General features: G+C 38.4%; 1 protein-coding gene across 4 annotated transcripts in view; it reads left to right on the top strand.

Annotated features, from left to right (window-relative positions):
- cald1a (caldesmon 1a) overlaps window positions 1–25,081 on the top strand; it is a 304,498-nt gene that overhangs the window by 99,902 nt on the left and 179,515 nt on the right. For all 4 annotated transcript variants that reach the window (XR_005635608.1, XR_005635609.1, XM_039769419.1 and 1 more), the window contains exon 3: window positions 21,187–21,276. The gene's annotated coding sequence lies outside the window, so the exon portion shown is untranslated. The remainder of the gene's footprint in view (window positions 1–21,186; window positions 21,277–25,081) is intronic.

Here is a 25,081-nt window from a genome sequence, read left to right as displayed (position 1 = left end):
CTCCTCGATCGCGGGGGTTGTGTTCCAGAAAATCCGCGAAGTAGAAACCATATGTTTGTATGGTTATTTTTATATATTTTAAGCCCTTATAAACACTCCCACACTGTTTATAAATATTCCCCCCAGAGTTATACAGCATAATCCCTTAGTATTCTCTTAGATATTAGGTAAGATTCATTGAAATTATGTATATAAACACACTGTTTATATACAGTAAAACCTAAATATTATTTTAAAGATATTGAGTGTCTCCGATATCACATATGTTACAGCCATTACGATAGACAGGCCGCCAGCAATAAATACGTACAATGCAAGAAAAATAGTATACAGTAAATGTGTGTACAGTGACACTAAACGTACATACATGTACTAAGTACTGTAAGTAGAAAATTAATTATGGTTACTCACCAACAATGACACGATGACTTGTCCAATAACAATCAGTTTAATTTTTACTGCACAACAAAGGAGAGCGTTACAGCTCTTCCAAAGGAGCCACTTCAGGCAATTGTGTAGCACTGACGTTGTTCTTCTTCTGGCAGTCATGAATCCAAATCCCTAAAGCAGATTCCATCCAGACTACTGCCTTATTACATCCACTTACAACTTGTTTTGCACCCTGGTTAAAAGGACACTGCGGCCGTAGATCTTATATTCCTTTCCTACTTTTAAATAAAAAGAATCGTAGTCTTCAACAAATCCAAAGCGTTTACCTTTTCGCAATCGTTAACATCTTCCGCTTGCACTTGGGCACGGCCCCTGAAGCAGTAGCAGATTGTTTTGGAGCCATAATGAAGGGCTTGACTATGCACAAAGATAAACACAAAAGAGCACAACTCTTTACACAGCGAAACACCTTGATGCTGAATGAGCGAGACGAGACTTCCTGGTTAACACTGCATTCAGCAAGCAGGAACTTAACTGCGTGCTCTGATTGGTTAGCTTCTCAGTCATCCGGCAATAGCATCCCCTGTATGAAATCAACTGGGCAAACCAACTGAGGAAGCATGTTCAGGAAGTAAAAATACACATTGTCCGCAGAACCCGCTAAGCAGCGAAAATCCAGCGTTATATATTTAGTTATGCTTTCATATAAAATCCGCGATAGAAAAGTCAAAGCGCGATATAGCGAGGGATTACTGTATATATATTATAATATAATATATATATAATTTCTGATGCCAGGGCATAGCCCATGGAAGTACTTCCAGGTCAATTGAGAGTCCTTTAAAGCAGGGAGCATAACTCTCTGTAGCACCCTCTGATGACTCCCATGGGTCCCAGCAGGGCTGCCTCACTGCAGTACAGGTACCAAGGTTCCTTGTGGGTATCGTAATGGGTCACGAAGCCCAGGGTTGTTGTCTTTAGTGTGTGTGTGTGTATATATATATATATATATATATATATATATATATATATATATATATATATATATATATATATATATATATACACACACACACACACACACACACACACGGCTAGGAATGGAAGTTGAATTTAGTCTTTAAATTTCTATGGTAAAGAAAAAGTTATGCAATGATGACTAAATTTAACTATATAAGTCACAACTTGTATATATAAAGTCATTCCCGAATATATAAAGTCAAAACTTGATTATATAAAGTCACTGTCAGAATAAATAAAGTCAAAACTTGAATATATAAAGTCAGTGTCGGTATATATAAAGTCAAAACTTGAATATATAAAGTCAGCGCTGGAATATATAAAGTCAAAACTTAAATATATAAAGTCAGCGTCAGAATATATAAAGTAAACGCTGCAATATATAAAGTCAAAACTTCAATACATAAAGTCAGCGCTGGACTATCCATCCGTTTCCCAACCTGTTGAATCCGACCACAGGGTCACGGGGGGTCTCCTGGAGCCAATCCCTGCCAACACTGGGTGCAAGGCAGGAACCAATCCTGGGCAGGGCACATGCATCATTTTCAAAACATTAACCGAACAGTGTTTTTTTAAGTTATTTGTCTGAATACATTTTTGTTAAGTTCAGTTCAGAGTCTTTTCAATCAATAGATTTTGACTTTGACTTTATATATTCAGGAGTGAGTTTATATACTCCGATGTTGACTTTAAATAATCAGGAATGACTTTATAAATTCCGACGCTGACTTTATATATTCCAGCGCTTACTTTATATATTCCGACGCTGACTTTATATATTTAAGTTTTGACTTTATATATTCGGGAATGACTTTATATATTCAAGTTTTTACTTTATATATTCCAGCGCTGTCTTTATATATTCCGACGCTGACTTTATATATTCACAAAATCAATGTATTTGCCTGTTTGGCACACCATAGTGTATGTGTGTGTGTATATTTGTACACATGTATGTGTGTGTGTGTGTGTGTATATGTATATGTATATATATATATATACGAGGTGTGGCAGTAAAGTAATGAGACTGATTTTTTATTTACCAAAGTTTTTATTTTTTTCAAACATCAATGTTATCCCCTTCAAAGTAGTTCCCTTGGGTAGCTACACACCGATGGAGACGCTGTTCCCACTATTGTTGGTAGCAGCGCTGGAAGTCTTCAACCGGTATGGTCTTCAGCATGTCCGTTACATTCTTTTGGATGTTTTCTAAAGTCCCGAAATGACGTCCTTTGAGGACATTTTTCAGTTTAGGAAAAAGGAAAAAGTCACACGGACTGAGGTCAGGTGAATAAGGGTCTGGGGAACCACAGGAATGCCTTTTGAGGTCAATAATTCTGTTATGGAGAGGGCAGTGTGACATGGGGCGTTGTCATGATGGAGCATCTATTTGTCTGCAATGTCTGGTCTGCGAATGACCCTTTTTCTGAGCCTTTCAAGGACGTCTTTATAAAAATTCTCCAAACTTAACACAAAATTTAATGGCACAATGTTGCTCCAAATTCCGCTGTTCCATTTTGCGTGGCGCACACCAAAAACACAACTTCGCTAATAGCAGTCACAACAGTCACGTAGTTAACGAAAGGAGTTGAAACTCGCACCGAGCTATGGGAGCTATGTATATATAGCAAAATACCCGCTTCGTAGCGATGTCGTGTGTTAAAGAAGTTATGAAAAAGAAAAGGAAACATTTTAAAAATAACGTAACATGATTGTCAAAGTAATTGTTTTGTGTATTTGGCGGCAGTGTCACGAAGTTGTTTTCATCTAGCTGCATCAGAAAATGTACCACGACGTCTAACACGCCTCCTTTTCACTGTTTTCTCACAGCTTGAATTGCTGCTGTCATAATGGGTTTGAGTCTACATATATATATACACATATATATACACATATATATATATATATATATACATACCTATCTAAATCATATATACACACACATACATACATACATACATACACACACACAAATTATATATGTGTGTGTGTTTATGTATGTGTGTGTGTACTTTGTATATATACTGTATATATGTGTGTATATGTATATATATATATATATATATATATATATATATACACATAGGTATATATATACACATACAAACATACACATAGGTATATATATATATATATATATATATATATATATATATATGTGTCTATATGTGTATAGCTTTGGTCACTGAGTGCAAGGGAAAAATAATAAAATGTAGTCTATAAGTTATTAAACAGTAAAACATTAATGTTTTAAGAAATAAAGGTACATTGAGCAGTACTGGAGTGGTTGCGGATAAACTACATTTTAAAGACGGTGTAATAGAACAGGTAAGTAACAGCAGCTAAAATATATATGAATCATCTCTCGGTAGTAGATGCCTTTTGAAAGGCGCTACACGACGGCTGTGGTATAGAAATTACATTTTCTATGTGAAAGTCCAAATTTCTGCCTCTGGTAATGTGCCTTACCGGCATTACCAGCAATTAAAGAAAATTAGTTTTGTGTCCTCTGCAGTGTTAAGGGAGAAAGGCTTTGGTTTGGGATAAAAGGAAAAAAGGTGTAAAGAAAGGAAAGTTGCCTTTTTCTTTTATATAGTGTAGAGTGATGTTTTCGCTGACGATATGAGCGCCTTTTGGGGACAGTCACGGTGGGTCTTGTGTAGACTGGTGAGACGTCCCAGCTATTAATCGACTGTGATGGCACTGTCAGTCCTCCACTCCTGTTTGTGTCTTCATAATCCGAGCTGACGACCTCATAATCGTATACGTGCAAAAGAAACTGCGAAGCGCCTTAATATTATTTTGCTGTGGTGTAGAAAGGGGTCCCGTGTTTGCACTTGTCTGTGCTATAGCTCAGGGGGAGGATGAAAAAAATTAAAAGTGCTCACTTTGACTTAAGGCAGAAGCGCAGTCAGCGTCTCAAAGGCCGGCACAGCTATGCGCGCACGCCGGCTGCTCGACTTTTGCAGGAGATGCCACTTTCTGCAGACACGTTCACATGATCAAAAGTCTCTGCGCTCTTTGGAGGTCATTCATATATATATATATATATATATATATATATATATATATATATATATATATATATATATATATATATATATATATATATATAGCAAAATACCCGCACCTCGCAGCGGAGAAGTAGTGTGTTAAAGAAGTAATGAAAAAGAAAAGGAAACATTTTAATAATAACGTAACACGATTGACATTGTCATGAATGTTGCTGTCATATATATACAGTATATATATATACTGCTCAAAAGAATTAAAGGAACACTTTTTAATCAGAGTATAGCATAAAGTCAGTGAAACTTATGGGATATTAATCTGGTCAGTTAAGTAGCAGAGGGGATTGTTAATCAGTTTCAGCTGCTGTGGTGTTAATGAAATTAACAACAGATGCACTAGAGGGGCAACAATGAGATGACCCCCAAAACAGGAATGGTTTAACAGGTGGAGGCCACTGACATTTTTCCCTCCTCATCTTTTCTGACTGTTTCTTCACTAGTTTTGCATTTGGCTACAGTCAGTGTCACTACTGGTAGCATGAGGCGATACCTGGACCCTACAGAGGTTGCACAGGTAGTCCAACTTCTCCAGGATGGCACATCACTACGTGTCATTGCCAGAAGGTTTGCTGTGTCTCCTTGCACAGTCTCAAGGGCATGGGGGAGATTCTAGGAGACAAGAAGTTACTCTAGGAGAGGTGGAGAGGGCCATAGAAGGTCCATAACCCATCAGCAGGACCAGTATCTGCTCCTTTGGGCAAGGAGGAACAGGATGAGCACTGTCAGAGCCCTACAAAATGACCTCCAGCAGGCCACTGGTGTGAATGTCTCTGACCAAACAACCAGAAAGACTTCATGAGGGTGACCCAAGGGCCCCATGGCCTCTAATGGGCTCCTGAGCTCACTGCCCAGCAGCATGCAGCTCGATTGGCATTCGCCATAGAATACCAGAATTGGCAGATGCACCACTGGTGCCCTGTGCTTTTACAGATGAGAGCAGGTTCACCCTGCGCACGTGACAGAAGTGAAAGGGTCTGGAGAAGCCATGGAGAACATTATGCTGCCTGTAACATCATTCAGCATGAGCAGTTTGGTGGTGGGATATCCATGGAGGGTCACACAGACCGCTACAGGCTTGACAAAGGCACCTTGGCTGCCATTAGGTATCAGGATGAAATCCTTGGACCCATTTTCAGACCCTCTGCTGGTATGGTGGCTCCTGGTGCACGACAATTTCTGGCCTCATGTGGTGAGAGTTTGCAGACAGTTCCTGGAGGATGAAGGAATTGATACCATTGACTGGCCACCACACTTTCCTGACCTAAATCCAATAGAACACCTTTGGGACATTATGTTTTGGTCCATCCAATGCCACCAGGTTGCACCTCAGACTGTCCAGGAGCTCATTAATGCCCTGGTCCAGATCTGGGAGGAGATCCCCCACAACACCATTTGTCATCTCATTAGAAGCATGCACCGATGTTGTCAGGCATGTATACAAGAACACAGGGGCCATACAAAGTGCTGCGTACAATTTTGAGTTGCTGCAGTTAAATTTTGGCAAAATGGACTAGCCTGCCACATAATTTTTTCACTCTGATATTTGGGGCGTCTTTGAATTCAGGGCTCTGTAGGTTGATCATTTTCATTTCCATCAAACGATGTGGCATCCTTTCGTTCCTAACACATTACCCAGTCTATATCAGTATAGATATCCAGGAGGATTTCTTTTTCCCATTGAGATCTGATGTGTTTTAAAGTGTTCCTTCAATTTTTTGAGCAGTTTATATATATATATATATATATATATACACATACACATACACACACATAAACATTTATATATACATAAATGGAGAAAAATAGCTTCCAGTTATGACCATTACGCATAGAATTTCGACATGAAACCTGACCAACTATTGTAAGGAAGCTGTAAGGAATTAGCCTGCCAAATTTCAGCCTTCTACCTACACGGGAACTTGGAGAATTAGTGATGAGTCAGTGAGTCAGTCAGTCAGTCAGTGAGGGCTTTGCCTTTTATTAGTATAGATAATGTACACAGGTCAAATTCCATTACAACTAAGTATTTTTACGGTCCTGACAGTTTCCCCATAAGACAAAGTCTATAAAAATCTTACTACAAAATGCATTCAGCAGATACTTTTATTATAATGAATTGCCCAAAACACTTTAAAATGATTGAATGAATCATCCACAGACCAGTTAATTCTGTGGTCGCAGCTCAGTTGTGCACAACAATCCCCGAACAGAAATTATTCTTTCTTTGAACTTCCCTTGTACTGTTTTTTGCTGTGTTTTGTTTTCTGTGATTTTCTCTGATACCTTTTGCTTATTACTCTTCAACATTTGAAAAACATCCATTGGAATTTAACTCATTGACACCCTCTTATAGAAATTGCAGACACGAAAAAAACGGCATCAGTTCACATTTGAAAAAAAACTTTTCTTTGTGGCTCTCGATTCTGGCAAAAAGAAAAATGACTTTGCCAGTAAATTCAGATTTTCGCCATCAACACTGTCAGCTTTCTTGAAAGACTGAGCAAAAATAGAACAAAATTCTTGGGTTGTGAACCTTGGGCCTCAGCGCAAACGTATGCGAGCTGCTGCATTTGAAGACATCAAAAAAGCATTTATGTGGTTCAGTGATGCTTGTCCAAGAAACATTCCTATTAGTGGGCCAGTCATTCAAGAAAAAACAAAGTTAATGTCTATCTCCTTGGGCCATGAATATTTACTGCCAGCTGGGGTTGGTTAATTCGCTTTCAAGATCATTTTGTAATTGCAGCCAAACCAATCTGTGGAGAAGAATCTGCAGTTCCAATTGAAAAAGTACACAAATGGCGTACAGGTGAAAATATCAAATACCGTAGATTCCGTTATATAAGCCGAGAATTTCGTCCTAGATTTTTGGCTTGGAGTTTGGGGGTCGGTTTATACAACGAGTATTGTTTAAGATTCAAGATTTCCAGCGCAATGCCGGTTTTGCCGATGAATACGGAAGTAAATAATGACGAAACCACAGAGCCATCTTTCAGATGAAGAAGTAACTTTGCATGCCGGTACTTTAAATTAAATAAAGAATTTAGTTTTTAGTTGTTGATTTTATTAATAAAATTTATAATAAATTATCGGGAAGTTTAAAATGAAATTTTTCGTTTTGGTTTACGATCAACGCCTTGCTTACTTAAACAGATGCGTCACGTGTATCCGCTTGCGATTGTAAACAAACAACCGAGAGCGTTAGTAGCGTCAGTCGGAGCCCAGATACATGTGTTTGTGGATGTAATTTCTGTCATTGCAGTGATTTACCTATATATGTAATTCATTAAGACCATGCAAGCAAGACACATAATTGCTAAGGAAGGAAGAGAAGGTAAAAGTAAGCGATCGCAATCGAAACGAAGATGGACATTGTGTGGAAATATCTCCTCCCTTACTGCAGCCCAAAGATGTCAAATTAAATGGTGAGTACAGTATGAAATTGTTTCTAGAATAGAATGCCTTTTATTGTCACTATACACATCTACAATGAGATTAAAAGCAGCTCCTTCAGTGCAGAAAAAAGTTCTGTATAGGGCTTGTATTGTTGTTTTTTAGCCTTAGCATAACGCCGGATCTGCGGCCCCGCTTCTGCTTTCTTTCCCTCCTCCATCTGTGTCGTCTCCTAGACCCGACAACAATCCACGGAGAGCCCGCTGCTTTCGCTATGTTGTCTGGGATGTTGTGCGTGTGATGAAAAACACTTGAAACAGATGTCTGGCTCTGGACACCGATGTCTACAAGGTTCTGAATGGTGTAGCGGATGTTCGCCAAACCGATCGTGCACAAACAAGGACAAAAAAGTAAAAAAACAACAAAAAAGTGCACTGAAAAGGAGAGCCCTGAGCCGCTGCGACCATGCGTGCCGCCATGCTCCTAGCTTAATCGAAGTAGGCTTGGCACTTTTTATAACTTTTTGGTTAGTACATTAGAAAAATTATTGGTGTTTTGGTAAATTATGCACATTATATTATATATCAAAAATGCCGGCAGTCTCAAATTCTCGCCGATAAACATTATAAATATACCCGAAGAGACACTTTTAAGGAAATTTAGAAAAATTTTGCTTGGAGAAGGGGGTCGGCTTAAATACCGGTCATCGGCAAATACATGTAATTTAGTAGGTAGAGAAGGGGTTCGGCAAATATACCGGGTCGGCCTGTATTCCGGGATCTACGGTAAGCACTTTAAGAAAAGGTATAAATATAACTGAACAAGTGCGCTTTTATTCAAGACTATAACCGAAGAAATAAGAAATCCGGTTAGTGTGATTCGTTGTAGTGTGTTTCTTTTTGTTAGTACAGTGGTAAGAACTGCTGATTCCTACTCAAAGAGAGCCTCAAAATAAACTTTTTGAGTAGTGAACTGTTCTTGTTGTTACTATTATAGAATAAAAACATACATGATTTGAGTCTGTAACAGCTGGTGTAAATGTATGATACTTGTAAAGGTTAAGTTTTTTTTTTTTATTCAGTTTTATTCTTTCAGTTGCGTTCACATTTGTCCCGATCTGACACTGCTGTTTTCAAATAAAGACGTGCTATAACAGAGGTGAACTCAGATCGGAGAAAGAGAACAGAAGCACCCCTACCCCCCACAAGAAACGTCCACTCACATTTAAGAACAACGCAGCTGTACCAAGCGTAAAGGCGAAAGATGGCACCGTTTGGATGCACCAAAAGGTCGGGCGTCATCCTGTCAGTCAGTCTGCCCCACACCTGTCTTTTAATGAAACAACGTGGCTTACAGAGCTCGTCAACGTATCGTGGAAAGTCCTGCTTCTGATTGTTTTGTGATGGTCTTTACATAAAAAAACATTTATATGTTACTTATATAAAAGCCAGATCAATGCTATTTAAAAACATGAAAAAAGTTTGTTTTAGGTATGTGTTCAACATTTCTTGCATTTCCTGTTATCCTACACTTACATAGATCTTTGTAGAAGCAGAACACACGTGGAATGCATGTGCTCTATGTACTACTTCACTCCCTGATAAACCAGACTTGCACTGGGAGAGGTTTTTGCACTTTCTGCAGCGGAGGGAGGATGGGATGGTAGGCTGCTTACTGCTTGGGCTTATGGACACATTTACAAGACAAAGGACGCTGACTGAGAGATGCAAGCGGAGTTAAGGTGGGCCGGATTTATGAGTTTTTTTCGTAAGCTTTGGTAATTCTAGTGTTAAAGCACTAAAGCGACAAATATAGAATCTCATTACAGCAAATTTTTCATTACAACAAAATAATTTTTAGGTCTTAATAATTTTTTGGCACTTTGTTGTAATGGAATTTGACCTGTATATTCAAATCCACTAGGATGCGTAACAACTCCCCAAACACCCAACACAACTACACAAACAAAATGATAAATTCAAATAAAGTTGTTTTTATTCTTATACCACACCTCCCAGGTAGTCTCATCATCCTCCTCCTCCCAACTCTGACCCTTAGGTTAAGGGATGGTTTCCTTTTAAACCCTCACGCAGAAGCACTTCTGGTGTCAAATCCTTGTCTTCGGGAAGCACCTGCAGTTTAGTTAGAATTGGAGTCTTCACTTCCAACAGGACAGTCCTATGGAAACAACTCCTATGTTGCCCTGTGTGCATTTACACTGGGAGTCGCTTTAAGGCATGCTGCCACCCAGTATTTTGAGGAATGACCTGCATATGGGAGACAGTATAACTATGTTCCGTATGGTCCCAACCGGGAAAGGGTCCATTACTCCTTCCTGTCCTTCCAGTATGTTGGCATCCCATCAGTTTCGGGGATTATCATCCATTGCTTCTGGGATGCCTGTCCTGGTGAGCCTTCTCCTATGCCATTCTTTTCGCTTTCCTCCTGGCCAGGTAACAGACAGGGAGTCCATACTGTCTGGGATGACGGTCTGTCCATTGCAATAATAAAAAAAAAAAAAATTTTTATAAAATTATATATATGTGTGTGTTTGTGTATATTAGCTGTGTTACCGAGCTTTGCCTGGGAAAGTTTCTAAGCCTGTGTGCCTCGGTTACAGTGCCTGTTTTTTTTTTTAAGCAGGGGCTAATATTATTTCACTTGCGCCGCTTTACTGTTGAAAATGCTACATATGGTCCTTGGTGGTACTGGTGTCAAAGAGATTGCAGCAGAACTCTTTATTTAAGAATGTCATCAATAGTGGTATTTGGTAATGTTACAAAGGTGATTTGAAGTTATTCAAGGCTAAACTTTGCTAAAAATCATGATTCTCTGTTGTCATAAAACCTTAAATTAAGTACTGCCCTAATATATAGTGGGTTTGAATAAATGTCTACCAACAAACAAAACAACAAACAAAAAAAATATGAATTACTTTTACTCACTCAAAAGCATTGTCCCGTTTTCTTCTTATCACGTTTTTAAAAACAGGGAAAAAAAATTGCGCTTTATTCTGTTCAGTCATGATTTGGTTCCTTCTGATTATTTGCTGTGTAATTTTTTTTTTTAACTCTATTTTTATTGTGAACTTGATCATATGCAAGTTGATAGCAGTGTTGGCTTTTTCAAAAATGCAAGGCTTTTCAATGAAAAAAAATGTAGTATAATCAGTTAATCTCAGATTGCCACGTATCGTGTATAAAATAAACTGAAGTGCATGCTTGACCAAATGCATCACACTGCCACTGTCCAGCTGCATGAAGATCGTTTCAAAGACATCACAATAGGTAAAAAAGCTGTGTTCCCTTTTGAATGCATTACATTTCGTGTGAGATTTTCCAATAGTGAAACTTACCGAAATAAGATATTTGGGCTTGGAGTTTTTAAAGTTTTTTTTGGGTGGAGGGATATAGAAAGAAAGGAAGATTGCTTTTTATGGATATTGTATATGCTGGTTTGGCAACACAATTCTCAATCAGAAGTTAGAGGTCACCATTCTGGGATGCTAGTCTTAGAGAGTTTCAAAGAAAAAGCCATAAGTGAAACTCCCAAGTAAATAGAAAAATGGGCAAAAGAACACAGACATTGGACAGAAGATGACTGCGAAACCGTATTATGGTCAGCATCCAGGAATTGTCTTTTCTCTGTTGCAGGTGACACTGGTATTTGGTGAGCAATTAGTGAATAAGACAACTGAAGACCTTTAAGGCTTTTGTTTCTCAGACTATATGCTCTTTTCTCATCCACTTATGGAGTAGCCCATCTTGGCTTTCCCGTTCTTTTTAAATCCTGGTTTGACACAGTTCATCCTCTTCTTTCAGGACAGTAATAGACAGCTTTGTATGAAATCTTCAATTTTTTGCCAATCTGTCACATGCAATAACCTTCATTGTGCAAAAAAAAAAAAAAAAAAAGAGTAACATGTTTCTTAAGAAAGCTATATCTTTTTGGCAGTTTTTGCACCTACAATTAAACATTAGGAATGTCAGTACATTGTAACACAAATGAACAGTGTGACAGGTTTCTTTGGTGCTAATGCTGTTATGAATAATGAACAATGAGTAGCAAGAGTATAGAGGACGTTGAGTGATTCCAGTCCAGCTTTCTTTAATACTACAGGAAATCTCAGTTGCATTCGAGATCGTCCAGGACGTTTAGGAGGATGATGAATTCAAATTATGCCGATAGACATCATTATGTTTTCCGCCTTTAAACAATTAAGTGTGGAAAGGGCGAGGTTCGAAGATTTTCCTATTTCCTTTTATAGTACAGTAGAATATTGGAGTATGGAGAATATAATGAATACCCTTAACTAAATTATTAAAATAATTTGGGAGTATTATTACTGTTAGAAAATCATATATAAATGAGCGTTCTGTGGTTGTATATCATCAGTAATAGATTGTATTTTCAAACTATTAATATTGATTATATATTGTTAAATACTGACTTATATTTTTTAGTTGTATGACTGCGGTAATGAGGGAAGATTTGCTCATTGCAATATCACCAGAATATAAGTGATGGTTGGGTTGGGTTAGGTTAGGTAGATATTTATTATTCCAGGGGATAAAGTTTACCTGTTTGTACCATGACACTGTGTGACCACTGGTGGGCACCTCAGATCTCTAAACCCCAGACACAGTCTCAGGTTCAAATAAACTTTTCTTATGCTGCCATCTAGCATATTACCTCAACAGTCAGTCCTCCACTGCCTATCCATGACAGCATCCCATTTGGCACAGGTACCACCAATCATTCTAGTCTGGTGTGTCAGTCCATCAGTGATTTCCTTTTCAAATTTAATCTACTGGATATACAATAGAACCAGAAATAAAAATAATTGTAAAAGCTTAAATCATCATTGTGCATGCTGAAACACATTTTGCATATTGTGCAAGAAAGGCATCTTGTACTGTCAGTCTGTCTATGTAACTGCAGCATGAGTGTTTCATGTAATCTTATACTTTCTCATCCACACTAGTAAGAGAAACATCCATTGATCTAGTTATATTACTTTCACATTGACATGCGGTGGAGCGAGAATGACTTAATGGATCATGTGTTGATGTGAACTAGCTAAGTGTCATATTTGTAAAGTAATGTGCTGCTCTAATTCTTGCTGTACTGAACTGAAAGAAGGTTCTGTGCTGTACTATTATCTACATTTTCAACATTGCTAAAAAGACAATTTACAGACAATTATAGACTGTTTCAGGCTTCTTTTATAAGCAGAATTATTATTTGTACAGTCTGTTTGCATAGCACATGTATACTTGTAAATATGTGTGATTTACATCCTTTTTACCAAATGTTAGACTTTTGTTCTTGTTTTTGGTGAGGTTTGGCAAATTACTAGGAAGAGGTAGCTAAATACTCAATAGTTTTAGTTAGTGTTACACATTGAGGATGATACAATTTCTCATGATATTGTGTGTATATGTTAAGAAATAATATCCCCTTTTGGCAGATGCCTGCGCTGAATTTGATTTTTTCCTATGTTCTATCTTGAATGCTAGCAGTGTTTTAGGTAGAAAAATAAAGAGATAGACTAGACAAAAACAAAATAGCTCAGAAGCAGGAAACATTTCCCTTGAGAACTGAACATGTCCCCATGCCATAAACAGTTGAGATTTTACATTTAACTTTTAACCTCCCAGTTGAGGATTTGCTGTAATGCAGAGCAGCTGGGGTGCAGCCAATAAAAATATCCCAATTCCAGTAAAAACCGGCATCAGGCACATGCAGTATTAGGCAAATAGTTTTTACTAAATCGTCTAGAATGAAACCATACTGACAGGTAAAAAGGCTCTTATTGTGTTGTTTAGGAATGGTTAATATGAGCATATAGCAGTAGGAAGAGTTTTTATCAGTTTGAATACTTTTTTCTAATTTTATTTTTCCAGTTCAGTACTTTAGATTTATCTCTGAAGAAGTTTAATATTTTACTGAAAGTTCCCATTCACCTTGATAGAAACAATGATAAAAAAATGGTCTGTAGAGAAACTGATGTAGAGAAAAGAATTTGTTTTCCAGAAACATTTACAGGCCTTGCAGTTGTGCCATGTAAGAGCCGTATATCACAGATTAGTGAAAATACACTGAGACGCACCAAATGCAAGTCTGCAGTTTGTTGCTTTGCAAAGCATACATGCCATTATTTTCTGGACAGTTAGATCTATACAAAATCCTGAACAACTTTTTTCTCTTTTTTTTTTTTTTTTTAAACAACACTTAGTTACAGTATATATTTTCCTTAATTTTTGTTCAAAGAATTATATGTTAGTTTAAAGTCTAATTTTTGTTTGGTTTTTAACTTGGTAGTTTGTTAGCTTTTATGAGGTCTTCAGATGCTGGAAGTCTGCTGGAGGTTAAAATCAACTTTACATCTGACTCAGTGTCAGTGCAGTGGCTGTGCAAAGAAATAAGTTTCATTATAATTTTTTAGGTTTTAACTTAAAATTTCCTATCCAAGTTAGAAAACAAAGCTTATAAGGTCTAAAACGCATTTTACTCAAATGCATTAGTAGTTTCTGTTAACTATAGCTCCTACATTCAAAACTCAACTGTACAAATACTTTGGCAGATTTCTACTATAACTATTAGGTTATGTATTAATCTGTCTGTAAACCAAAAGTGCAAAGCAGAAATGATACTTGGTCTTTGTCTACTCCTTGTCATGTCAAGTGCTGAAGGCAATCTTTTGTCCTGATGGTTTTTTAGGTCCCATAGCGAGATTTTACTGGCTCAGCTGGAAGAAATTCACTTTCTCAGTCCAAGTGTCTGTGCTTTTAGTTTCTGTCTTGTAGTTAGTATGTGTAATTCTTCAGAGATCTCAAGAAGTGATCTGCTGTTGTTGTCTTATATTTGCCTGCTTGGGATTTATTGACTGGATAATCCCTTTCTTTCAGCTAGGCAAACATGTTGTCTTTACACACTCCCCATGTATCCTGTGTAGCTTGTTTTCCTACAGTGAAGTTTTGCAGTCTGTCTTCAGCTTTTAAATCTAAGGAAAAAATGCCTTTGTAGTAATGGAATGATTAGAACTTTGTCTTTAGCAAAAAAAAAACATATTTTTTTTATATAAGTAAGGTGTTTTCCTATTGCTATTGAACTATGAAGAGAGCATACATTTGTCCATCATGGTTGGCAAAGCTGAGGTTGACCGATTTGTCTCCTGAGATCAAACAGAATCTTATCTTTATCAGCAGTGGTCTTATCAGATGGAAAGTGCAACTCAGTTGACATACTGTATATTTTTCTGCTTTTTATTTATATATAAGCAGACTTATGTGGTGCATGTCCTTCATACATCCCACATAATATTAGAACACTTATTGCCCTTTTCATGTTTGTCTGTTTATCCATTTGTCTTTCAACATTAAACAACCTGGTTTCTAGTTGACTGATTTAGTTGAAATTTAGTAGACTTATTCTTCTAGGAAATTTTTCAAGATTGCTCAGTTTTTATTGAAATATCTTTTAACAGAGCATGCAGTACAATTTTTTTTTAAAATTGAAAAAAAGGAATTTGTGAATTTACTAAATTATCTTAAAACAGAAAAGCATTCTGTGAACCCTCAATTATTGATTAATGTTTCGAATTTGCCTTGAGACATTTTATTTTAACTTGTATCTTTTGTTCTTTCACACATCTGATAGTCTCTCCTTATAGCAAAACCAATCCTCAGTACAAATAACCGAATTGCCAGAAGATTTGCTCTTGTGTCTGGGAACTTGCTGTCCTGTCAGTTACTTACTTGAGGATAAATGAGATTTTTAACTTTCCATCACGTACTTCCTTCAAATATTGAATGTTTCAGAAACATGAGCTACAATTAGCCATAGATCCACAACAACCAACAACTAACAACAGTACATTAACAGATGGAATTTTAACATCACTTGAGTCAGAATTTAGCAAAAACTATGACAACCATCTCAAATTTATTTGGGCTTGGTGTTTAACTATTGATAATGTAAAATGCTATTAAAAACATGCATTTTATGTACTCTAGTAATTCATATAATTACAGTACATTCTGTCTTTACTGTTACTTTTTAATATCTTTTTAATAGACTCGTATCTCAGTTTTGATGAAGTAAATGAACATTAATGTAAAATGACCCAATTTTAAAAACCGTTAACTAAGTCTCTTAATGTAACACCATCCATATATTTTCTAAAAGAGTTATTTTAAGTGGCAAAACTCACATGGATGAAAGATGTATGAGGTAACAAAACAGGCTAGTCCTAAACAGCATGGTAAAAGCACTGTAATTAGTACAATGATTGAAGAAGTGTTGTCATATCACATTTGTCTTACTTTACAGTTAGGTAGCGGTTGAGATATAGCTGCTTCTACCTACTTTCTTTGAATTTTGAAATCTTGCGTTATATTTTGGAGAGCTGGATTTCAGTGCAGCTGCTGGAAGTTTATATCAGGGCCTGCACAATCTTGGTGGAATTCCTTTTTGTCCCTGAGTCACATAAATATCCCTTGTAGCTGCAAACTTTGCTGTCCACAGAGAACGGACCTTAGTCTAATTGTGTTCTTCATGCAGCTCTTGCTAACTACTGACATCCCCTATCCCAAGCTAAGAATGAGAACATAAGTATGCTCTCATTGTGATACATGCAGTTTTTCTCCAGTATCCTGAGGGACACATTAACGCGTCTTGGCCTCCTTAGTAAACAGCTATATTGCTGACACAATTTGCAGATATATTGAGTGTTACACGGCAAAGTATAAATGTTACTAGCAACTCTGTTTGATCCTTGGTGCACAGACGCAGCTAAGGAAATGGAACTAGAAGGCCAGTCAAGCCACAAGTTCCAAATCAACTTAAAAAATCCAGTTCATACAATACAAACAGTGTTGGATAGGGCATTTTCATTTTATTTTACTAACCTTTTTCTGCAGCATTTTCAAAACTGTGTCACAGTGCCGCCTTAACATGCTTAGATCCTTGTTATGTTGTCTTTCTCAGGAATACTTCAGGGTCTTCCTGTTGTCTGTCAGTGTTAAACTTTTCATATTTGTTTTACATTTTTAAAACCCTGTTCATTGGTTATGTTTAATAGTATATCATTACTTTATCAAATGAAATGCCTTGAATCTGCTGTAATACTTCTATGTAAAATAAAATGTGATTAATAATTTAAGATTTCTTCTGTGTCAGCTTTACATTTGCAAGTTTTTCTTCTGGGAAGTTTCTTTCTACATTCTAAAATCATACAGTTAGTTTTTTTGGCAAGTTGAAATTAGTCTAGTGCAGGGGTCTCCAACCTTTTTTCCCCTGTGAGCTACTTTTACAAAATGTAAATGGCCGAGAGCTACTCATGTTTTCTAACGTTTATTCTCATAGCTTATTTCAACCCAAACAAACTGAATAAGCTTGTTTTGCCTGAACATTAACAAAATGTTGGTGTCCACGACTCACATTTTGCATTAAAACATCACAAAAAATATTTAGTTCACCTACAAGTACATTTTGTATGTGTATCTCACACTATTGAATTAAAGCATGAATGCTGTCAAAACAAAACAATGCAATTACAAATACACAGACATAACATAGTCATTTGTTATTTTATTACATGTCACTGTTTCACTTCACAAAAGAGTTTACATGTCCAGTTGCATGTGTGATGTGTTTTTTAGTTAGTCAGATGACTGGCACTGCATGGAGTCAACAAGAAAGGTGTATGGTGGAGTATAGCCGCTTAGGGTCACTCTTATGGAGTCATTTAAATGTTCATCTGTCAGCCTTGTTCTGAACTTTGATTTCATGACATTCATGTCAGAAAAGGCAGACTCACAGAGGTGTGTAGACCCAAACAAAGCAGACTTTTTCAGAGCTGCTTGGTGAAGATTCTTATAGTTATCTGGCTCTACTCAGCTCCAGAAATGCTGAGAATGATGTTGAGACTTTTAACTGCACATTATTTTGAAGGTTTACTAATATATAATATATAAAATCCAAGGTTTCTCTGTCTGTATGTCTGTCTGCTTTTCACGAGAGAACTACTTAACAGATTTAGATCGGATTTTTTTTGTAATTTGCTTGAACATTCTAGTTGATTCAGCGACTTCTCTCATTTCGCTATGTATCATAGTTCTCTTGCAGTACAGATTTATATACGCAAATTCGAGACCAATGCAATGGGCCGGGAGGAGGGGCCTTACTCACTCACTCACCAGCTTCGAGGCGTGTTCCTTAACTCCGCTTAGCTAGCGAAAAGACAACAATTGAATTCAACTTTGATTGATATTTAAAATAAAGTGTTACTTAGGTCTTGATTAGTGTGAGTTCAGATATTTTCTTAAGTAATGACACATTGAAAAGATTGCAATACAGATTGTGGATCATGATTTTGTATTAAGGATCAGATATGATTTTTTGGACAGATCGCCCACCCCTAATTTGACTAACCAAGTTTTCAAATTTATGTAGGATTCATTAACCCTATGACGAGATACTTGGAAAGGGGTTGCGAGCGACGAGTTGGAGACCCCTGGTCTAGTATAAGCCTATATGCATCAGCTTGTCTTGTGATAGTCTATCCATGCCCCCTGCCTTTCTCATTTTCAATGTCCAGCTCCCAGGGACTTGTATACTGTGATGGACGGCTGGCAACTCAACCCGGCCAGGATGCCCAAAGAATAAAAGGATGGGGAAGGCAGCAACTTGTGGACACTGCCTCCCTTGAAGCGCTAGATGGCAGCTTCCCTGAACTGCAGCAGTGCCTCAGATTCCCGCAGGGCACTATAGGACATGGAGTTCAACAACGCGTTCAACAAGTCACGAGAACAGAAGCTCCAAAGTACTTCTGGGCTAAAGAAAAAAGCAAGTTCTCCATCTGACCCGGAAGTGCTAGCAAGTCACGTGGACGGAAGGACAGAAGCACTTTAAGGTCAAGGACTATATAAAGGACCTGAGCCGTAGTCAGGAGGTGTATGACAGAGCTTGCTGGGAGGAGTGAATTGTATTTATAATTATTGTAATTTGGGGTTTAATTGCCTGTTTATTCTGGCTGGGGTGCTTTGGAGGCACTGTTTAAGAAAATATTACATTAAAATACTTCTGAGTGCTTTTACCCTGTGTCCTGAGCATCTGTCTTTTGGGTTTAAGAGGAAACAGTTACCTCTAGCATTGACAATACATAAACAGTGAAGGATAAATGTCTAAAAAATAAAATGTTTAAAGACTTTAAGGGGCTGCGGTGGGTTGGCCCCCTGCCTGGGATTTGTTCCTGCCTTGCGCCCTGTATTGTCTGGGATTGGCTCCAGCAGACCCCCATGACCCTGTGTTAGGATACAGCGGGTTGGAAAATGACTGACTAACTGACTTTAAGGGGTATCTATAAACAACTATATAGCACCAGTGAATATGATTACTCTGACTTGATATGAAAGAGCATGGTACGGCCTGCATGGTGTTTGCACATTCTCCCTGCATCTATGTGGAAAATTGCACTATGCATTATGATTTTTCACCTATATCTTATCACATACATATTAAGTTAATAGTACACTGCAAACTAGTCCTGGATTTGGGGTAATTTCTGTGTTATGGTTAGTACTGTTGGAATATTCAGCAAGTCCCCATGACCTTAAATTGGATTAGTTGGTTGATGGAGTGAGGGTTCATTTTTTGGGCCATAGTGTACATCCACTGCTTACAATGAGATATTATCTGCTTGGTAATAATTTGCTGCATAAAGCAATTATTTTTATCAGTTTCAAATTTTACAAATGCAACACATAGCAACAGGGACTAAAACTGGAAAATCTATATTGATAACATGTGCCAGGAACTGGGGGTAGAGAAAATCATCGTTGATCACTTTTCCATTTGTTAAGCTGTCACAAAAACGTTTTCATTGACTTTTTAATGTGACACTGTGGTGATTCAGTCTGGTTTGCCCCAGAAGCTCGCTCTTACATCTTTTATCAGGGGGTTACTGAAGGGAAGGGGACTGCTGGTGTCCTACTTAATGCAATTCAGGGTCTTTACAGTCTGGAGCGTGTCCTGGCAGTAGCAGACATAGGGAGGAAACTACTTGTGTTAAGTGTGCCAGCCTATCTCAGGGCACACATGACTTTCAGATGTGGTAGGAAAATTGTAAAGCAGGGTAAACAAAAATCCACAGAGATGCTGGGAGAGTATGTAGACTACACAGACAGTGATCAGGCAGGGATTCAAAACCAGGGACCTGGATTCATGAGGCAGCAACATTAATCACTTGTCTACTATAACTAATTAACTACTTGTCTACTGTAACTAATTAGAAAAACCAAGTACAGGTATATGGTAGCAAAGATTATGTTAGCCCATAATGCCTGATGCCCTTCACCCATCCCCCCCCCGTTAGGACTAAGCTCTAAACCTTTGTGCTGTAAAAAAGGTATATAGTAAAAATGTACTATATTTGAAAAAATAAAGCGTGACATAATCCATCAAAATAATAAAGTCACTCTCATACAGTTCCCATAGACTTAGATGAATACCTGCCTTTCAGTTTTCCTTCTGACTGGCATAATAACCAATTTTTAAGATGCTCTGCTCGTTTAAATTATAAGGGTTACTCTTAATCAACAGATGATTTTAGTCCTATCAAACTACCAACTTTTCAAGGGATTTTTCAGCCTTTATTTACAAAACCTAGGTGAGTTATGGAAAGTTGGGGTTAATACCTGTGTTATGCGATATTACTCAGTCATAGAGCTGTACAACTATCCACCATTTTGCTGCAACTATGTCAGTATGTGTTTGAAAGTGTACGTGAATCTGTAAGAGAAAGAACATAGAACAGCAGTGGTGGCTTGAGGAAAAGGGGGAAAACGGTGTTCTGGATTGTGTAAAGGATGACTACCTATTCAATGTCTTCTATTTGTCTTACCATGACATAGTGGATAAAGAAAAAAGATGCATCACATTGATTGTCTACCAAAATGTGTTGACTTGGTAATATTTGGTAATAGCCCAATCATAATTTGACGCTTTGCTGTGAATTTATGAGCGGACTGGCTAATCTGTCATTCGCTGCAATTTCTTTTCATATAATTTGACATCCTTAAGGCCACAAGATCCAGCAACTGCAGCCATTAACTGTGGCATGCTCGAAAACTCAAACTTAGTGTAGTGTGACATTTACCTAATGTACATCTCAGGCAACAAGCAACCATTTTTAACAGTTCTTGTCCTCGACCCACACCCTTCTGAATGCTAACTTTGAGAAGCTAAGTATGAGTTTAAATGATGTGACTTTAACCAATTAATCATTATCATGTCTGCTTAACTTTAGAGCCAACAAACTTGTCTGGCCAGAAAGGCTGAAGGCTGCATCTGCAATCTGAACTGTTCAGAAACGACCTGTTTGTTTCACTCCATAAAAGTAAGTGAAGTCATGTTTCTGTCAGATTATAAAGCAAATTAAAATTCCATGTAGTTTTTCTTATTGTTTGAATGAACTAAAAAGACAACTGAAGGCAGTATTTTCATGCCCATTTATGCCATCTCTTTCTTATCAGTTGTAGTTGGTTTAATCAAATTCAGCTGTTAGTCTGGTTTCATATTCCAATTATTTTAATATGACCCAATTGGATACTTTATTTCATAAATTCCTGCAGTGCTAGCTTACTAACTGGAAATGTTTAGACCAAAGTTATGTATTATGTGTAGTGTGTACTTTTCAGACATTTGAGAAAGATTTTACATTTTAGGCACATTCTATATTCTAATAATTGTCCAGATGGTTATCAGAGATGTGTTTTTCAAAGTCATCACTTGATAATTATTTGACACAAGTCCTATTTCCAGGGCTTAGGTGCTAGAGTGGGATGTGGACAAAGATAATGCCCTGAATGCATTTTTAATAGATTTTTCCCTCCCACTGCCACCTTCTTCCAATGTCCACTCTCCTTGCATCATCCCTTACTACATCAGCAAGTCTTGCTGTGTCAACTTGAATGGCAATAGACAAGTCCACCTCTGTCCTTCAGTGTGGGCTGTCCATAACTAAAGACAAAGTAAGGAGACATCTGCGGAAGCTACACACAGGAAAAAGCAGTGGGTCCAGATGGAGTCAATCCTCAAGTTCTTAAGGCCTGTGTTGGCCAACTTTGTGGTGTCCTCCGTCACCTGTTCAGTCTGTCCGTGAGACTTCACAAACTGTCACTGCTATGGAAAACAACCTGTATTGTTCCTGTTCTTAAAAAAGGCAGGCACATCATCACCTAATCACTATGGACCAGAGGCACTTGCATGTCACATCATGAACAGCGTTGAGAGACTGGTCCTGGACTATATGATTCCTTTTGTGGTAGCCATCCCTGTTATGGGGTGAGCTCGGAGATATGCAGGCCTATGGTGTCCTGGATAATCAACTGTTTGCCAGGTAGAATGCAGTTTGTGAGACTCAAAGACTGCATTTCTGATGTGGATGTGAGCAACACTGGAGCACCACAAAACGTCCTGTCTCCTTTTCTCTTCACTCTGTGGACCTCTGACTATAAGTATAACACCAGGTCATGTCACTTGCAGAAATTCTCAGATGACTGTGCACTTATGGTGAGTATACATAATGAGACATAGTATAGAGCAGGCCTATTCAAATGGCGGCCCATGGGCCACATGTGGCCAGGGAACAACCTCTGACTGGCCCAGCCCGTGGTCCCGCCAGGGCTCCAGACTTCAACTAAAATGATCACAAATGCAACCAAAAATAGGTATGACTAATATCATTTCTACTTAGTTTGCCAGTGGCGAATTGTCATTGAAACTTTAAAGTAGTATATTATAACAGATGCAAAAGGCTTTTTTTATAGGGCCTATATATATATATTGTTGAGCGTATGTGCCATTAACATATGTGTCGGTACGGGCTCCCCTAGCATATCGTTGAGCTGCATGGGTATGAGGGAGTCGAGGTGAAAATTACATCAGAGTTGGAGATGCGTGCGGAAAAATATTTCTAAGTACATGCCGCTGCCAAGGGGATGGCTGAATTTCAATGAGAGGCTGGATATGATGCAACCGGTCATCAAAACAAAAGGTAAGCATGTAAAACATTTGAAATTCCTCTGCCCATCATATAGGTCCTCTGTTACAAAGATATCTTTGCCCTGTGGAATTCAGTTGTCCCTTCTGACTTGTGATTGTCACCGATATCCTTGTGTTTGTGCATCTTTGCATGCTGTTTGTCTTTTGATTTAACGCATACTTCATGCAAAGTACCAGCCTGTCCATCAGTAAACATGTGCGAGCAGTTGCCTGCCCACTGTTTCGTCATACACAGCGATGTGATGAAGTCTGTATTTTAAGGTTGAAAGTGTATTATTGTCATTTTACCAGGGTGCTTAGTGATCGACAGCAGACAGTAAACGTTGTTAAAATGGTATCGAAAAATTGCACTTTGTTAGTTATTACTTCAGTCGTTTTGGCTCTTCAACGGGAACTCGTCAACAAAGAAACCTGGAAAATAATTTAGTAAAAATAATAATAGTAGTAAATATAATTAATGATTAATTACTTGACATCCAACAACTCTGTACAAAGACATTTTAAAATAAATGTACAGTGCATCCGGAAAGTATTCACAGCGCATCACTTTTTCCACATTTTGTTATGTTACAGCCTTATTCCAAAATGGATTAAATTCCTTTTTTTCTCAGAATTCTACACACAACACCTCATAATGACAACGTGAAAAAAGTTTACTTGAGGTTTTTACAAATTTATTAAAAATAAAAAAACTAAGAAATCACATGTACATAAGTATTCACAGCCTTTGCGCAATACTTTGTCGATGCACACTTGGCAGCACACTATGAATATGGTGCCACAAACTTGGCACACCTATCCTTGGCCAGTTTCGCCCATTCCTCTTTGCAGCACCTCTCAAGCTCCATCAGGTTGGATGGAAAGCGTTGGTGCACAGCCATTTTAAGATCTCTCCAGAGATGTTCAATCAGATTCAAGTCTGGGCTCTGGCTGGGCCACTCAAGGACATTCACAGAGTTGTCCTGAAGTCACTCCTTTGATATCTTGGCTGTGTGCTTAGGGTCGTTGTCCTGCTGAAAGATGAACCGTCGCCCTGGTTTGAGGTCAAGAGTGCTCTGGAGCAGGTTTTTATCCAGGATGTCTTTGTACATTGCTGCAGTCATCTTTCCCTTTATCCTGACTAGTCTCCCAGATCCTGCCACTGAAAAACATCCCCACAGCATGATGCTGCCTCCACCATGCTTCACTGTAGGGATGGTATTGGTCTGGTGATGAGTGGTGCCTGGTTTCCTCCAAACGTGGCGCCTGGCATTCACACCAAAGAGTTCAATCTTTGTCTGATCAGACCAGAGAATTTTGTTTCTCATGGTCTGAGAGTCCTTCAGATGCCTTTTGCCAAACTCCAGTCGGGCTGCCGTGTGCCTTTTACTAAGGAGTGGCTTCCGTCTAGCCACTCTACCATACAGGCCTGATTGGTGGATTGCTGCAGAGATGGTTGTCCTTCTGGAAGGTTCTCCTCTCTCCACAGAGGACCTCTGGAGCTCTGACAGATTGACCATCGGGTTCTTGGTTACCTCCCTGATTAAGGCCCCTCTCCCCCGATTGCTGGCCGGCCAGCTTTAGGAAGAGTCCTGGTGGTTTCAAACTTCTTCCACTTACGGATGATGGAGGCCACTGTGCTCATTGGGACCTTCAAAGCAGCAGAAATTTTTTTGTAACCTTTCCCAGATTTGTGCCTCGAGACAATCCTGTCTCGGAGGTCTACAGACAATTCCTTTGACTACATGCTTGGTTTGTGCTCTGACATGAACTGTCAACTGTGGGACCTTATTTAGACAGGTGTGTGCCTTTCCAAATCATGTCCAATCAACTGAATTTACCACAGGTGGACTCCAATTAAGCAGCATTCAAGGATGATCAGGGGAAACAGGATGCACCTGAGCTCAATTTTGAGCTTCTTGGCAAAGGCTGTGAATACTTATGTACATGTGATTTCTCAATTTTTTTATCCATCCATCCATTTTCTAACCCGCTGAATCTGAATAGGGTCACGGGGGTCTGCTGGAGCCAATCCCAGCCAACACAGGGCACAAGGCAGGAACCAATCCTGGGCAGGGTGCCAACCCACCGCAGGACACATACAAACACACCCACACACCAAGCACACACTAGGGCCAATTTAGAATCGCCAATCCACC

This window comes from Polypterus senegalus, chromosome 11 (assembly GCF_016835505.1).
Source record: "Polypterus senegalus isolate Bchr_013 chromosome 11, ASM1683550v1, whole genome shotgun sequence".
NCBI lineage: Eukaryota > Metazoa > Chordata > Cladistia > Polypteriformes > Polypteridae > Polypterus > Polypterus senegalus.
This window is presented reverse-complemented; position numbering and strand designations above follow the sequence as displayed.